Source organism: Paramisgurnus dabryanus, chromosome 23 (genome assembly GCF_030506205.2).
Source record: "Paramisgurnus dabryanus chromosome 23, PD_genome_1.1, whole genome shotgun sequence".
NCBI classification, from domain to species: domain Eukaryota; kingdom Metazoa; phylum Chordata; class Actinopteri; order Cypriniformes; family Cobitidae; genus Paramisgurnus; species Paramisgurnus dabryanus.
Window position 1 is genome coordinate 16,161,727 of NC_133359.1, and position 14,953 is coordinate 16,176,679.

The following is a 14,953-nucleotide window of genomic DNA, read 5'->3' on the forward strand; positions in this document are numbered from 1 at the left end:
AGTGACTGACAGAAATTTACCATGTCCAGCGAGATGACCGCGTTCTCGTCGGTGCTTGGGGGCACGGTTGCGCGCGCGGCCCCTGAACGCGGGAATGAATGCTTTTAGCCGCGGACCGGACTGAAAAGCGTGCCTCCCGGGGTTCGGTGTGGGCGGGAGTGGGAGGGTGTCGACTGTTCTTCGTATGGCTCCTCTCTCATTTAATTCAACCGTAATTGCGCTGCCACAGTACGGAACAAAAAATCCTACCGGGGTTATAATTTCACCGCGCAATCAGTTCAGTTTTGCGCTCCATGAGAATAAAGGATAAGAATTGGAGGTGAGGCGCGCGCCACACTTTACTGAGGAGAGAATTAAGTGACGCTATAGGTCAATTGTGATGGCGTTATTCGACGTTTTCCGTCACGTCCTTACCTCTTTGGTATTCTTTTATGTGTTAGCATGACCTGCCCCGCTCGTAAATGCTCGGGGTGCGAGCTAATTAATTAGATAAAAGAAATAAAACGTTTACCGCTGAAGTGACAAATACGCCGCGCGCTTTCTGCTAGACCTCATCAAGCGGTTTAATAACTGACATTGTTGCGCGTGGCCCGTGTTGTGGCACGAGACAATAGCAGCATCACTTAAGATGTTGATGAACATCCATTTGGGTATCTTGTTTGTCGTCAAATGAACATCTGCGCATGCGCGCTCTTTCATACACGGTGACTTGAACTTCTAACATTTCAGGTGTTCTTCTGGACTTAGAAATCTTTACTTGGGGCGGTTTCACGTACAGGGTTTAGATTAATCCAGGAATAATTCTTAGTTTATATAAGGACATGATTTAAGAACTGTCTGGAAAACTGCCCATTTGAGTTTAGTCTCCTGTAACATTTCAAAAAATGCCCTTTTATGACATGTAGGCTAATTTTGAGCCTTTTTGGTAGACAGTCTATCCATTAATGTTATTCAGTCAATAATTAATCCCCCAAATATTGCTATAAATGAAGTGTTAATGTTTCACATTTTTAACCCCATCAAATATATGTCATATAGGTTGGTATGTCATATATGAATTTTTGGCTGCTAAAAAGTTTTTTTTCCACAGAAAAAGCATAAGTGTAACACATGCTGATCATTTGTGACAACACGCCCCACTATACAGGTAAACATTTGATTTAAGTCAAACAATTAAGTACACAGCATTGAATACGCAGGGATCAACGCAAATAATTTTTTTTTATTCTGGCCCGGCCGGGCCAGTGGTTCAGGTTTTTACTTGCCCTGCCAGGGCTACCACAATAAATACAATTATCTGTTGGGCTACTTTTTTAGCCTGCTCAAAACTTTTTTGTTTTACTTGTTGATTTTATTTAATTATCAGCATTTATTTATCATGTATTTAATGATCATTGTTTAAAATGATAACATACATAAAATGAGCCAATCTTTTATAAAAAAAAGTCATAAATTAACAATAAAAATGAGGCTGTTAACCCTATTAAGACCCTTGGTGTAAATTCTACCCCCAAGCCACTTTTCTTTAGTTTAAAAACATGGTTCCATTCATCTCAGTGGAATAAGATTTTGTGACTTTCCAGATTATCTGTCAAGATTCATATAAAAAACTGGGCTTAAAAGAGGCGTAAAAAATTCACTTAATTAGTCCCTGTGGGTGTAAAAATGACCCAAATTGAAATGAATAGGAAATGCAAAAAATAATCTTTTTTTTCTTGTTATTCATCAAATAAAATCAATGCATCCAGAATAAATCTGAAAATATTGACACAGAAAGGTAGGCCTGGTACTAGAGCACAAATGCAATATAGAAAATACATGCTCATCACACACACACACACTCACACACGCACACACACACACACAAACAGACACACACAAAGGTATGATTGCCACAGAGAGCATTTCTAATAGAATTTGGCAAAAAAAACAGCCACAGATGCAAAACAAAGATGTAAAATACTCACACACACACACACACACACACACACACACACACACACACACACACACACACACACACATGTGCGCAATTACACAGACGCACAAACACACACAAACACAGACTCACACACAAAGACACAGTAAAACTTACACACAAATAAAGACACACACACACACACACACACACACACAAAGACAAAGTCGCGCGCACGCACGCACGCACGCACGCACGCACGCACGCACGCACACACACACACACACACACACACACACACACACATTCAGTCAAATTTCTGTGGCATTTTGTAAAAACAGACATTTCAAAATGCATCAAAAACTAAAAAAAATTCTACTATTTGAAATAATTTTTATTTTTAATGTCCTTTCTAATGTTTATATTAACATAAATTCACAAAATGTATCAATAAAGTATTGATTTTGAGCAGTTGGCCACATTCAGTGAAATGAATGGGTCTCTATGGGCCTCTGCTGGTCGAAGTGATTTATTTCCGAAACTGTAACCATAAAACTGTTTTTTTTTTTCTCTAAACACCAAATGGCTGAATTTAACACATAACAATAAAAACAATTTAAATCAAATTTAGATAATAATTTATGTGAATTTTTCATAAAAAAATTGATATTTTAGCTAATGGTGTAGTTGAGGAATTGAGTGGTAAACGGGTATAAAAGTACTTCATATCTCCCAAAACACAGCATTAATGTATAGATGGGAAGTAAATGAAAAAAAATGATATATTATTTGTATCATTAAAAATGTATATATTTTTTGTAATCACTTTTAATCTCTGGGGTCATTTTTACCCCCAAGGGACTATAACGTATACAGGAAAATAGGGTCTTATGAGGGTTAATGGAATGTGCTTTGGCAGGCGACTCACAGACTCCGTGCGGGGCAACCTGGTGCTTTGTTGGAGACCACTGTTTTAGGGGGACTGAGGGCGAAGCACTGGCCCGAAAATACTGTTTTCTGGCCTGGCTTCTCTCTCATGCTGCCAATGGGCAGTCCTTTATGTTGAACCCTGATATGTATGAAATAACCCAAAACTACATTGACAACCTTGATGTAATGATGATATTAAATATTAATGTTAAATAGCAGAATTTATCGATTCAAAACCGTTTACTGATATTTATTAAATGTTTTATGCGCCAAAAACACTATGGTTTCCCCTATACGATCTTAAAATCCGCTTGTCGTCAGATCTTGAATTTGCCCTTGGCCCTCGAAACAACACAGGTGGCCCCTGTAACACCGGTCGACTTTTTATAAGTGTAGACCCTTCAAACTTGTAATCAGGCACTTATTTTGTGTTAATTAGGCCTGCACAAATGGCAGCAACCTAGCATGCCGAGTAGCCACACGTCACCTGAAAAACTTCATCCGGGTTTATTCGTCTGGCTAATTAGGTGTCCAGCTGCTTGACGGTGGGCCGGCGTGGAGATTACATCCAATCAGACGGCCAAGTAAATCCAGGGACCACTGAGCTGGGCTAACGTGTGATATCCTGCCTCGGTCGGTGACATGGTTGGCTGGGGTTAACCTGTGAAGAGGCAGCAGGTGCTGTGGGATTATGTGTCCGTCCTGCCTCTGGTTACACAAGCTAATTGAACACATTCTGACGCCCTCCAGACTCCTGGGGAAAGCCTCTGGACATGAGTGTGGCGTGGTTGGGATGTAGCTTTAACTGTGCATGTGTGGTTTTAGACCAGTTACAGTGACCCCCGCTGAATAAAAAGAAAAGGCTAATTTGGTTATTATGATAAAAAAACATAGATTTGCATTGTGTTTATCTGACTATTAACTTAAACCGCATTAGGCAGAACAGCTTAAATGGATCATTAATTTTGGCTGTTAATATCAATTCAAGCTGCAGATTTTACCACATCAAAATGGTAACGATTCTTACAAAAGTTGTATTTTTTGGCTTTTGGGAACAAATAGTGCATATTTTGTAGCCCAAAGATATTGTTAATTTAATAATTATTAATTCAGCATGGTATCATAATCTGTAAAATATTTGTAAATTTGCAAATGTATTTTTTTTTCTAGACATTTTGCACAACCTTTGGCATAATAAATTAAATAAAATTTCACTTTGACTGTTTCTCAGCTTTACAGTAATGCCAAACAGAATTTGGATGCTTCAAATTTAACTGAAGTTTGAAATAAGATGATTCAGGCAAAACATTTTCCTATAATAAGTTAATTACATTTGAAATGATAAAATAATAGACAATACTGTTGAAAATGAAGATAAGCTGCTCTTGGAGACTTTGTTGTAAAAGCTGTTGGAACATTTCCATAGTTAATGTGCTAAACTGCATCTGGTAGGACACCTGTGTGAATGCGAGAAGATCTTCATTCATTAATAACAACTCGGGGAGCAGCTGGTTAAATGTAATTACAAAAATGGAAAAGTGAAGTTTAGCATATTTTGTTTGCAGATGTATTTTTCTGATGCAATAATGCATAGAATTTTTCCACCGATGTACTTTATTTGCAACCTCATTTAACCCTTACAAGCATACATTGGGTCTTTAGGGGCATCATAAACCCCTCCACCTTCTTAGTATTTTTCAACCTATGACGAAAAGCACAAACGTAAAGTAATATCTGTTTTATAATTAATTTAAAGGGGTGGTTTCCCAGACAGGGATTAGCTTAAACCATGGCCTTAGTTTAATTAGGAAATAGTTTTAACAGACATGTCTTACTAAAAACATAACTTGTGTGCATTTTGAGGCAAAACAAAGGGCAATGATGTATTTTAAGATATGTCAGTGCAAGTTGTTTTCAGTTTGGACAGCTCTTACATTTATTTTAGTCTAGGACTATATAATCCCTGTCCGGGAAACCGCCCCAAAGTGTATAGAGTCACTAAAGACCCGAGGTATGTAAAAGGTTTAAGTAAAAAATAAAGTTATGTTAAGTAAAGAATATGCTTATGAGGTAAATCAGTGTCAATAAATTGCCTTAAGGTGTGTGTGTGTGTGTGTGTGTGTGTGTGTGTGTGTGTGTGTGTGTGTGTGTGTGTGTGTGTGTGTGTGTGTGTCTGTAAACTTGTGTTTATGCTTGTAATTGCCCTGCGATGGACTGACCATCTACAGAGGCGGACACTACTTGAGTATTTTAAGTAAAGTTTCCAAGCATTATCAGAGTGTTTGTCTTGGAAATGTTTTTTACTTTTTTACTGAAAAAATGTTCACTACATTCTAAAGCATAGAATTATACTGTGTATTCCTTTAATATTGCATATTAAATTTGATTTAATACCTTATTACATAAAAATTGTGTACTTTTACTTTTCTTGAGTAAAAGTACAAAACTACTTTTTTACTTAAGTAAAAGTAAAAAAAAAAACTAGATGTTTAATGTACTTAAATAGCCTATTAAATATAAACCAAAAACGTGAAATTATGAAATGTAGTGGAGTAAAAATTATGATAATATGCTTTTGAAATGTATGTTTTCTAAAGAAAATCACAGATAAAATACGAATACTTAAAAATGTTCTTTTATGTATAGAAAGTAAAAATACTTAAGTAGGGTCAATGGATACAACAATGGATAAAACAATCTGCAGGCCTACTTTTTTATAGTCATTTTTATTTTACTTGTTGATATGTTTTATCATTGTTTAAAATGTTAACACATAAAAGATACCAAGCTAATATAAAAAAATATGTAATAAATATTACAATTGAGACTATTATGTGCTTTGGCGGAACCTCACATACCCTGTGTGGGCAACCTGGTGCCCTCAGGCACCATTTTGGAGACCACTGATCTATTCAGAGTGTACCCCAAGATGCTGGGATAGGCTCCAATCCTCCCCTGACCTTGTATGGGATAAGTGGGTTTGGAAAATGCATGAATGGATGGATGTTTGGACTGAAATTATTTGATACAAATGTTGCCAGTGCCTACTATTATGGTGACTGAATTATGAGACAAATAATAACAAATTAAATGTAAAAGTATAATCAAATAGGCTTTAATTTATCATTCTGGAATTGTTAGGACAGTTTTGTACTGTTTTTTCAGCCAATCATGTTGGATGAAGATCTCGGGTCATAAAGACTAAAATATGTAAGCTTAATAATGATTGGGAAGATGCATTCAGGGGTTAAAAATAATCTCCATAAAGCATTACATAAGATATATGTCTCAAAACACAAAACACATGGACAATGAATCAGTATTATAGACAGAACACCAGTACTATTAAAGTTAAAAAAATGCATTGTCATATTAATTCTTCATATTTTTATTCACAACATCATCATCAAATGAGAAAAAAATGAACAAGCATGGTGTTTTGGTAACATATGCTGCTTAAATTTGGCGCTTTTTAGTATTTTTTCACAGCAGTGGTGCAATTGCAATAAGATATCTCCCAATGTAATAAAAAAGCCCAGTTTTTTTTTGCATTTACATTTTTTTCATATATTTTAAATGAAAGGTGGGCATGTGATTTAGATTTTTGTGTTTTGACCCATTTACAGTATGGACATTTTTGGTGATGATGACTAAATGTGGCTTATCTATGTGCTTTAAACATTCACGTGGTCAATGTTTGAATTTACGGCAAGTAGGCAATACAAATAGCAACACAAATTCACGTGTCGGTCAATCATTAACCTGAGTTTAATAACAAAAAAGGTCATGCACCATATGTTAACATTTACGACATGTGTCTTGTTTTATCAATCTGGATGATAATATAAGGCCCAAATGTATATATGCGTTCTACCACATGCGATGACAAGCCCATGCTGCTGGCCTGGTCCAGGTTTCTATGGTTACGATGTGTACTTTGTTGTAGCCACTGTCTGCCTGGTAACCCAGTTCTTGCTAATTGCTGTTGTCTTGGCAACAAGGTGCCCGATGTAATCTGAAAAAAAAAAAAATAGGTAACAATCTGCAACAAATGTATGTATTCATGTCCCCGCTGTCATTCCTTATGGAAAAAACAATGCATTTCTGTCTTTGTTTTTGGGGTTACAAAAGTAAGACAACAAACCTGACCTTACAAGATTAAACTAACAAGAACCTCGACTGACTGCGAGCCACCTGTTAGCCAGCGTTGTAATATGAAACGGAGCGGGCCTGCTTCACTGCATCATTGTGTGCTATCTTGTAATTCAATAGAAAGGACCTACAGTGATTTTTAGTGGAGTGAGACAAGCACATCATCATTCAGCTGGGACAATGAGCCTAATGGCCACACTGAGTTCAATAATTCAGCTAATTTAACTCTCTGAATAATTAAGAAATAAAGATGTGTAACTCACTGTACTTCAAAAGGCACAAAGTCTGCTATTGCGTAAAGATCTTACTGTGCAAAATTTCAAAATGAATATGCTTGATTTACATTTATTATTTCTTGTGTATGCTGCTGAGTTTTTAACCAAATAAATCTAAATGGTTTGTCAAAAAACTAAACCTGGATCTCAACATGAAAGCTAGCATGGCATTAGGAAAAGACAACATATAAGAAGCCACTATAATAGAAGTGCCGTGACTATGTACTTGCGTACAATCTGATTTCAATGTTAAGCCTTAAGTAAAAAAAATGTGTGCTGTAATAATTTTAAAACGGAAAATTCGCTTTTAGCTTAAAATGTCATATAGATCATTTATTATATCATGTTAAAATTGGCACTTTGTAGGTGTGACTGTGAGCAAAAATGTGCAGTTTTTGGGTGTGTTCTTTAAAATGCAAATGAGTTGATCTCTGCACTAAATGACGTGGTTGGATAGTGCAGATTAAGGGGTGGTATTTTCCCCTTCTGACATCACAAGGGGAGACAGATTTCAATGCCCTTTTTTACATGCTGGCAGAGAATGATTTACACTGTAAGAAATTACAGTATTACTGGGTATTACTGACAACTAGCTGCCAGTAACTTACTGTAGATTTTACATTTATGTTATTTACTGGCAACAATTTGTTCAAAGTTAAATGAACATGAAACATTTTCAATCTTTATCTTCTACAGTTACTGGCAACCAGCATAATGGCTGCTGTGGTTCTTTCCAGGCAGATCTTTGTACATCTTTGAATGTGTTTATTAAAAAATTATGTGATAGAAAAAAATGATGTGATAGACTGTTGATTTTTTTCTAGTTTAGACAACTTTTGCTGCAATTAGGGTAAATTCTGGTAGCGGCCAATGTGCATTTACCAGAAAGTATTAGCGTAGGACGTAGCGTATGATGCGTAGTGATGTACTGATGAACGCAAAGGCAAAAGGAGAGACAAAACGCATAAAAAAAACGTCAGTCACACATAAATAGTCTAAACTAACAATTTTTAAGTAAATGATTTTGATATAAGACAAGAGTATATTAAGTTATCCCTATCTATAGCGCATGGGTCTCACAAAAGTCTATTCTCACCGGATCTTACCCTGATGTACGCTACGTCGTACGCTGATACTCTCTGATGCACATTGGCCATTACCGGAAGCTAGTTATTATAGTTTATAAAGTTTTAAATATTGATATTTTTCTCACAAAATCACATCAATTACCCTCAGAAGGCATTTATTAACCTACGGAAGCCTTGTGGATTACTTCTGTGAAGAATGGATGCACTTTTTTGGGCTTCCAAGTCAGAAGTTGTTCACTGGTCCCTGTTTACCGCCGTTATAAAGTTTGGAAGAAACTGTAATATGCCTCTCAGAATAAAGATAATAATGTACATTGAGGTTGGCTTGAGGATGAGTAAATTATGGGGTAATTTGCATTATATTTTCTGGTTGTATTCTAATAAAGAGACTGAGAAATAATTATATATGATCACTTTAACATGCAAAAACAACAAATCTAATTGTGTCATGGTGGCCTAAGACTTTTGCCCAGTACTGTACATTGTAATGCATTATAAGTCACTTTCGATAAAATTGTCTGCCAAATGCATAAATGTAAATGTACTAAACAGCATTTTATCGATCAAAATGATGAGGAAAAATTTAGATAAATAAACAAAACTCAGTGCTTTACAATTGACCATGTACACTAGGGAGTTTAATGTGTGAAATTATGTATGTGTCACATATAACTATAATTTATACGGTCATATTGAGCTGCATACATCAAGACCAAACAGGCTTTACATCTGCCTCCATTTGTCATCCATCTGGTGCAAGCCGGAAACTTGGTGCCGAATCTTAGTTCATGAAAAACAATTTAAAACATTAATGCGTTCATGGTGACGTATGCTCTCTCTTGCACACCAGCAATTAAACTTTGATTGTTAGAGCATATATTTCTTAAAAGAAATCATTTTAATAGGTCATCTATACTATAAAAACAAATTTATATAAGCAATATAAATGCTTTTCTTCTGGCAAATGTTGGCTTTGCTGAATACGACCCATGCCTCCTACCAAAGTGTGTGCTACATATATTAAATTAAATTTTAATAATCACAATACAAATGTTTATTATGTTTTAAAATGTTTCTAAATAGCTTGGCCAGGTACTCCATTTCAATTTGCAGCCATCTTCAAAACTTGAAACCTTTTCGCCGAGACCCATTGGGCCTGATTAGCTTCTTTTGAAGTACCTCACATCCTTGATACGGCTCTAATGCTGCCGGTAGCTATCGAAGACCTCGCCGCGCGGTGGAAATGATCATTCGCCTATTACCCAGGCATCGCTATATTTAACCGTTGAATGAAACCACCCTAACCTTTCCCTGTTCACTCTTCAGCACATGTCTGAAGGGTAACTGCCCCAATAATGCACCGCAACATGCGTCAGGTATGTTAGCCGGGGCCTGCGCTCCAAGAAATCAAAGTAATTGAATAGTTCTTTGTTAGAGTATGCAGGATGCAAGAGCACTTCTGAAAGTGTTACATTCATCATTTCTACTGAAGTTGTCACAGTAATGAGCTTGTTTAAACCTTATTATTTTTTTCAAATTTTGGAAACTCATTAAACAGATGATTGCTGGTGCTTGATTAATGGGACGTCTATTTTATAGAGGAATAACTAAGTAAACATACGAACAGTGCTGGACTTAAAGTTAGCAAGATCAGCATGTATACAATAATAGTTTTGGTGGCTGTCTGGATTATGACTTTAGTAGTGGTTTTGTCAGCATTAACTAGCAGCATCATTATGGTTTCATTTATAGACACATCAAGCTTAATGTATACATATAAAATGTATTTATTTTATAAAATAAAAATAAATTAATGAAATGAATTTTTTTTTAATAAAATGAAAATGACCTTTTTTAATTAATTTTCATTTTATTTATAATTTTAATAAAAAATAATTTTAACTCAGGAGTTTTAACCCTTTCAGATCCAAGGATCCATTTTCTTGGTATGCATGGTACCAAAACTAAAGCATGGTGGTGGCAGTGTTTTTCTGTGGGGTTGCATGAGTGCTGCATGTGTCGGAGAGTTGAATTTTATAGACGGCATCATGAATACACAGATGTGAAATACTTAAAGAGAAGATGCTACCATCACTCTGTGCCTTTGGTCAACAAGCAATCTTTTAACATGATTGTGACCCAGAACACACGTCTAAGGTCACTGGTTCATTTTAGAAGAAAAACAGGGTAAAACTGATTCAGACCTCAACTCCATAACACATACAGAGATTGTAAAAAGACAAGCAGAATGCCATTCTCCATCCAACATCCAGGACGTGAAAGAGGTCGTTGCTCAAGAATTGAGAATAAGAGATGTAGATGTATGTTGTCAACTTTTTTATTCAATATCTAGAATAATTGGTGCTGTTCTTAAAAAATATAATGGAGCCAGTACAAAATATTAGATTACGTTTTTTTTAAGAATTATTGTAGGGTGTACTCATTTTTACTTCATCTTATTTGATTTAAATGTGTTATTTTTGTATACTAAAGATGGTAAGTGACTTTCACTCTTATGTTAAGAAACATAAATGTCTTCTAAAATGCAGCAAATTGCATTTTTTGAGAAAAATCTCTTGTGCTGAGCACTGTATATATACTGTAAATATACAAATCAAGACAGACATACAGACAGACAGACAGACAGACAGAAAGACACGAAGTAAGACAGACAGACAGACAGACAGAAAGTAATACAGACAGACAGACAGACAGACAGACACAAAGTAAGACAGACAGACACAAAGTAAGACAGACAGACAGACAGACAGACAGACAGACAGACAGACAGACAGACAGACAGACAGACAGACAGACAGACACAAAGTAAGACAGACGGACAGACAGACAGACAGACAGACAGACAGACAAACAGACAGACAGACATACACAGAGTAAGACAGACAGACAGACAGACAGACAGACAGACAGACAGACAGACAGACAGACAGACACAAAGTCAGACAGACAGACACAAAGTCAGACAGACAGACAGACAGACAGACAGACAGACAGACAGACAGACACAAAGTAAGACAGACAGACACAAAGTAAGACAGACAGACAGACAGACAGACAGACAGACAGACAGACAGACAGACACAAAGTAATACAGACAGACAGACACAAAGTAATACAGACAGACAGACAGACAGACAGACAGACAGACACAAAGTAAGACAGACAGACAGACAGACACAAAGTAAGACAGACAGACAGACAGACAGACAGACACAAAGTAAGACAGACAGACAGACAGACAGACAGACACAAAGTAAGACAGACAGACAGACAGACAGACACAAAGTAAGACAGACAGACAGACAGACAGATAAAAAGACAGCTAGACAATTGGATGGTTAGATGAATGTATGGATTGATGGATGGATAGATAGATATACAGACAGATAGGCAGGCAGGCAGGCAGAATGGTAGATAGACAGACAGAATAGACAGATAGAAAGACGGATAGATTGAAAGACAGCTAGACAGACAGGCAGACAGGCAGATACAAAGACAGATACAAAGACAGATTAAAGACAGATAGACAGCTAGAAAGACAGCTAGACAGATAGGTAGAAAGTCAGACAGACATATAGATAGACAGACAGATAGAAAGACAGATAGACAGGCAGGCAGACAGACAGACAGACAGACAGACAGAACGAAAGACAGGCAGGCAGACAGACAGTAAGACAGACAGATACAAAGAGAGGTAGGCAGAAAGATAGCTAGAAAGATAGCTAGAAAGACAGGCAGGCAGGCAGATAGACAGATAAATGGATGGATAGATGGATGATGGATGATGGATGGACGGATGGACGGACGGACGGACGGACAGACAGACAGAAAGACAAACAGAAAGACAGACAGATACAAAGACAGATACGAAGACAGATATAAAGACAGGTAGGCAGACAGACATATAGATAGACAGACAGATAGAAAGAAAGACAGATAGACAGGCAGACAGACAGACAGACAGACAGACAGAACGACAGACAGGCAGGCAGGCAGGCAGACAGAATGACAGACAGATAGACAGATAAATGGATGGATGGATGGATGGATGGATGGACGGACTGACAGACAGAAAGACAGACAGACAGATACAAAGACAGGTAGGCAGAAAGATAGCTAGAAAGACAGGCAGGCAGGCAGATAGACAGACAGAATAACAGACAGACAGGCAGGCAGATAGATAGACAGATACGAAGACAGATAGAAAGACAGGCGGACAGACAGATAGACAGACAGAAAAATAGCTAGAAAGACAGACAGACAGACAGACAGACAGACAGACAGATAGACAGAAAAATTGCTAGAAAGACAGACAGACAGACAGACAGACAGACAGACAGACAGACAAATTTCTAGAAAGACAGGCAGACAGACAGACAGACAGACAGACAGACAGACAGACAGACATTGTACTATAGATAGACTGGTTTGTAGGTAGGATACAAACAGATATACAGACAGACCCTGCATGTACACAGATGAAATGAATCCCCACATCATCTTTTGCTTACTATTTTATCCTCCAACATCAGTGCAATATTTGTACCTCACGTTTTGAACATTCTGTCAACATTTAATATCATCCAGAGTACAGTTTCCTTTTCATATGACCAATATTGATTGAGAGTTGCAGTTCATTTTCTAGGAGCACCTCGAGGGTCGATTGTTCAGAAATCCCACAAGGAGACGGCAAACCCTGCAAAGACACTCAATAAAATGAAACTTTCGTAGGGGCGAAAAAGCAGAACAAGCCTAAATATTGACAAAAACACATCTGACTTGGGCTCGATGTCCCTCGGAGTTCGTCAAGGCGCGTGGGAGCTTCAAGCTGGCTGTGAATTGCGAATGAAGGTCTGCACGCTCGTGCATGTACTGCGAGCCCTGTGGCTGGACAGATGTTAGTGTGTGCCGTATTGAATGTGGGACTGCCTTCATTTCCTTCCCAGGTGTTACACTTGATTTAGTGTCAACAGGGACAGAAGAAGAGAAAAAACAAGAGAAAAGAGAGGACAAAGATGTAAAAATGGAAGGAAGAAATGGAAGGAAGTAATTACGAAACTATTATCATTATTACAAAATTATTACAAAACCACTGAAACAGCCCAGCCTAACCAGCAGGGTCAGTCGTGTTTAACACGGTTATGCTTAACAGGGTTTTTCACAGATCATTATATCATTGGGTAGGTGTGTAAAGGTTACTCAAATTTATATAATTAATGTCAGATAAAAACGTGCACTCAGTTGATCTCCACACTCTGCTCAATGGACATAATGAAAACCACAGAGAGAAAAGCAAGAGAGATAGCGCGAGACAAACAAAACCTCGCCACATGTCGCCATTGGAACATAATCTAAAATTACGCAGCGAGGCTAACTCATTATCATACTCATGCGCCGGAGGAAAATCTTCTGATTATGTTTTACTCTACACTGATGACCGAGATGTATTCATCTGCTACGACCGGGTCTTTGTGTGTCTCCGCGTTCGGCTAGGGGAAAAGGGAGGGGGGACAAACACGTAATAATCATCCTCCCTGGATTAAATGGAGACCATTAGACGGATATTAGGGGAACAATTGGGAGTATAGGGCCAGGCTGTACGCTAGCGTACTTCAGGACGATCAACCGGTGAGTCACGGCTAGGGCTAATGGTTTATCAGATGTGTAGACATAGGGCCGTAGCAAGGCTGCATAGCGGAGAGCGCACCGGGAGGCCGGGCCGTGGATTTTTTTATCGGCCTGTGGCCCTAACGTCTGCTCTCTCTCCTGTCATTACCGGGAAAAAGTCATTACCGCTGTAATTATTTTCAAGAAGCCGTACCTGCTCTCGACTCGGCAAACTCGCAAATATCAGCGAATTGCTTTCTTCAATAAATACTGCAACAATCAGGAGGGTTATTTTCCTGTTTTCGAGGTTGCCATGTTATTTTCCGGACTATGTCCATTTAGAAGTAGGTCGCTTTACCGCTTTTGCATCCACACGTTAATTGGTCGTAATTAAGGGCGTGCGAGCACAGGGATGGATGAGTGCGGGTACGCATTGTGAGGCCGAGGCATGTTCGGAGGCGAACGTGTGGGTTGGTTCTGTCACATGGCAAACAAAGCCGGTCGGTGAGCGCCATGAATAATCTCTGATTGAGCCCAATTATCACAGCAGACATATTTGTGAGGGGGCGAAACGAGGAAGACCTATTAATATTTCCCCAAACTCTTTTTGGTACCGAAAGTAAAGGGTGCCAAAAAGACCCAGAGGCGAAATTAGACCAGCGTGTGTCAACATGGAAAATGAAAGGAGGCACCTGTTTATAATAGCCACCTCCCTAGTAGAAGTCTATTTCTCCTGATGGGACCCCTACTGATGACAGGAGACCCAACTAATCTTTATGTCACCTGGCCCTAACCGCGGGAGAGGGGAACACAAGGCCTACCCAGCAGTACAATCGGCACTTACAGATTCGTATTGACGGGTTCCAGTCGGGGGTACCGTTTTGCTCTCCGGGATGGCATAATCGCATTATGGATGAAAGTGAAGCGTTGTCTGTATTAATAGGCATTCGAATCTGGTGGGG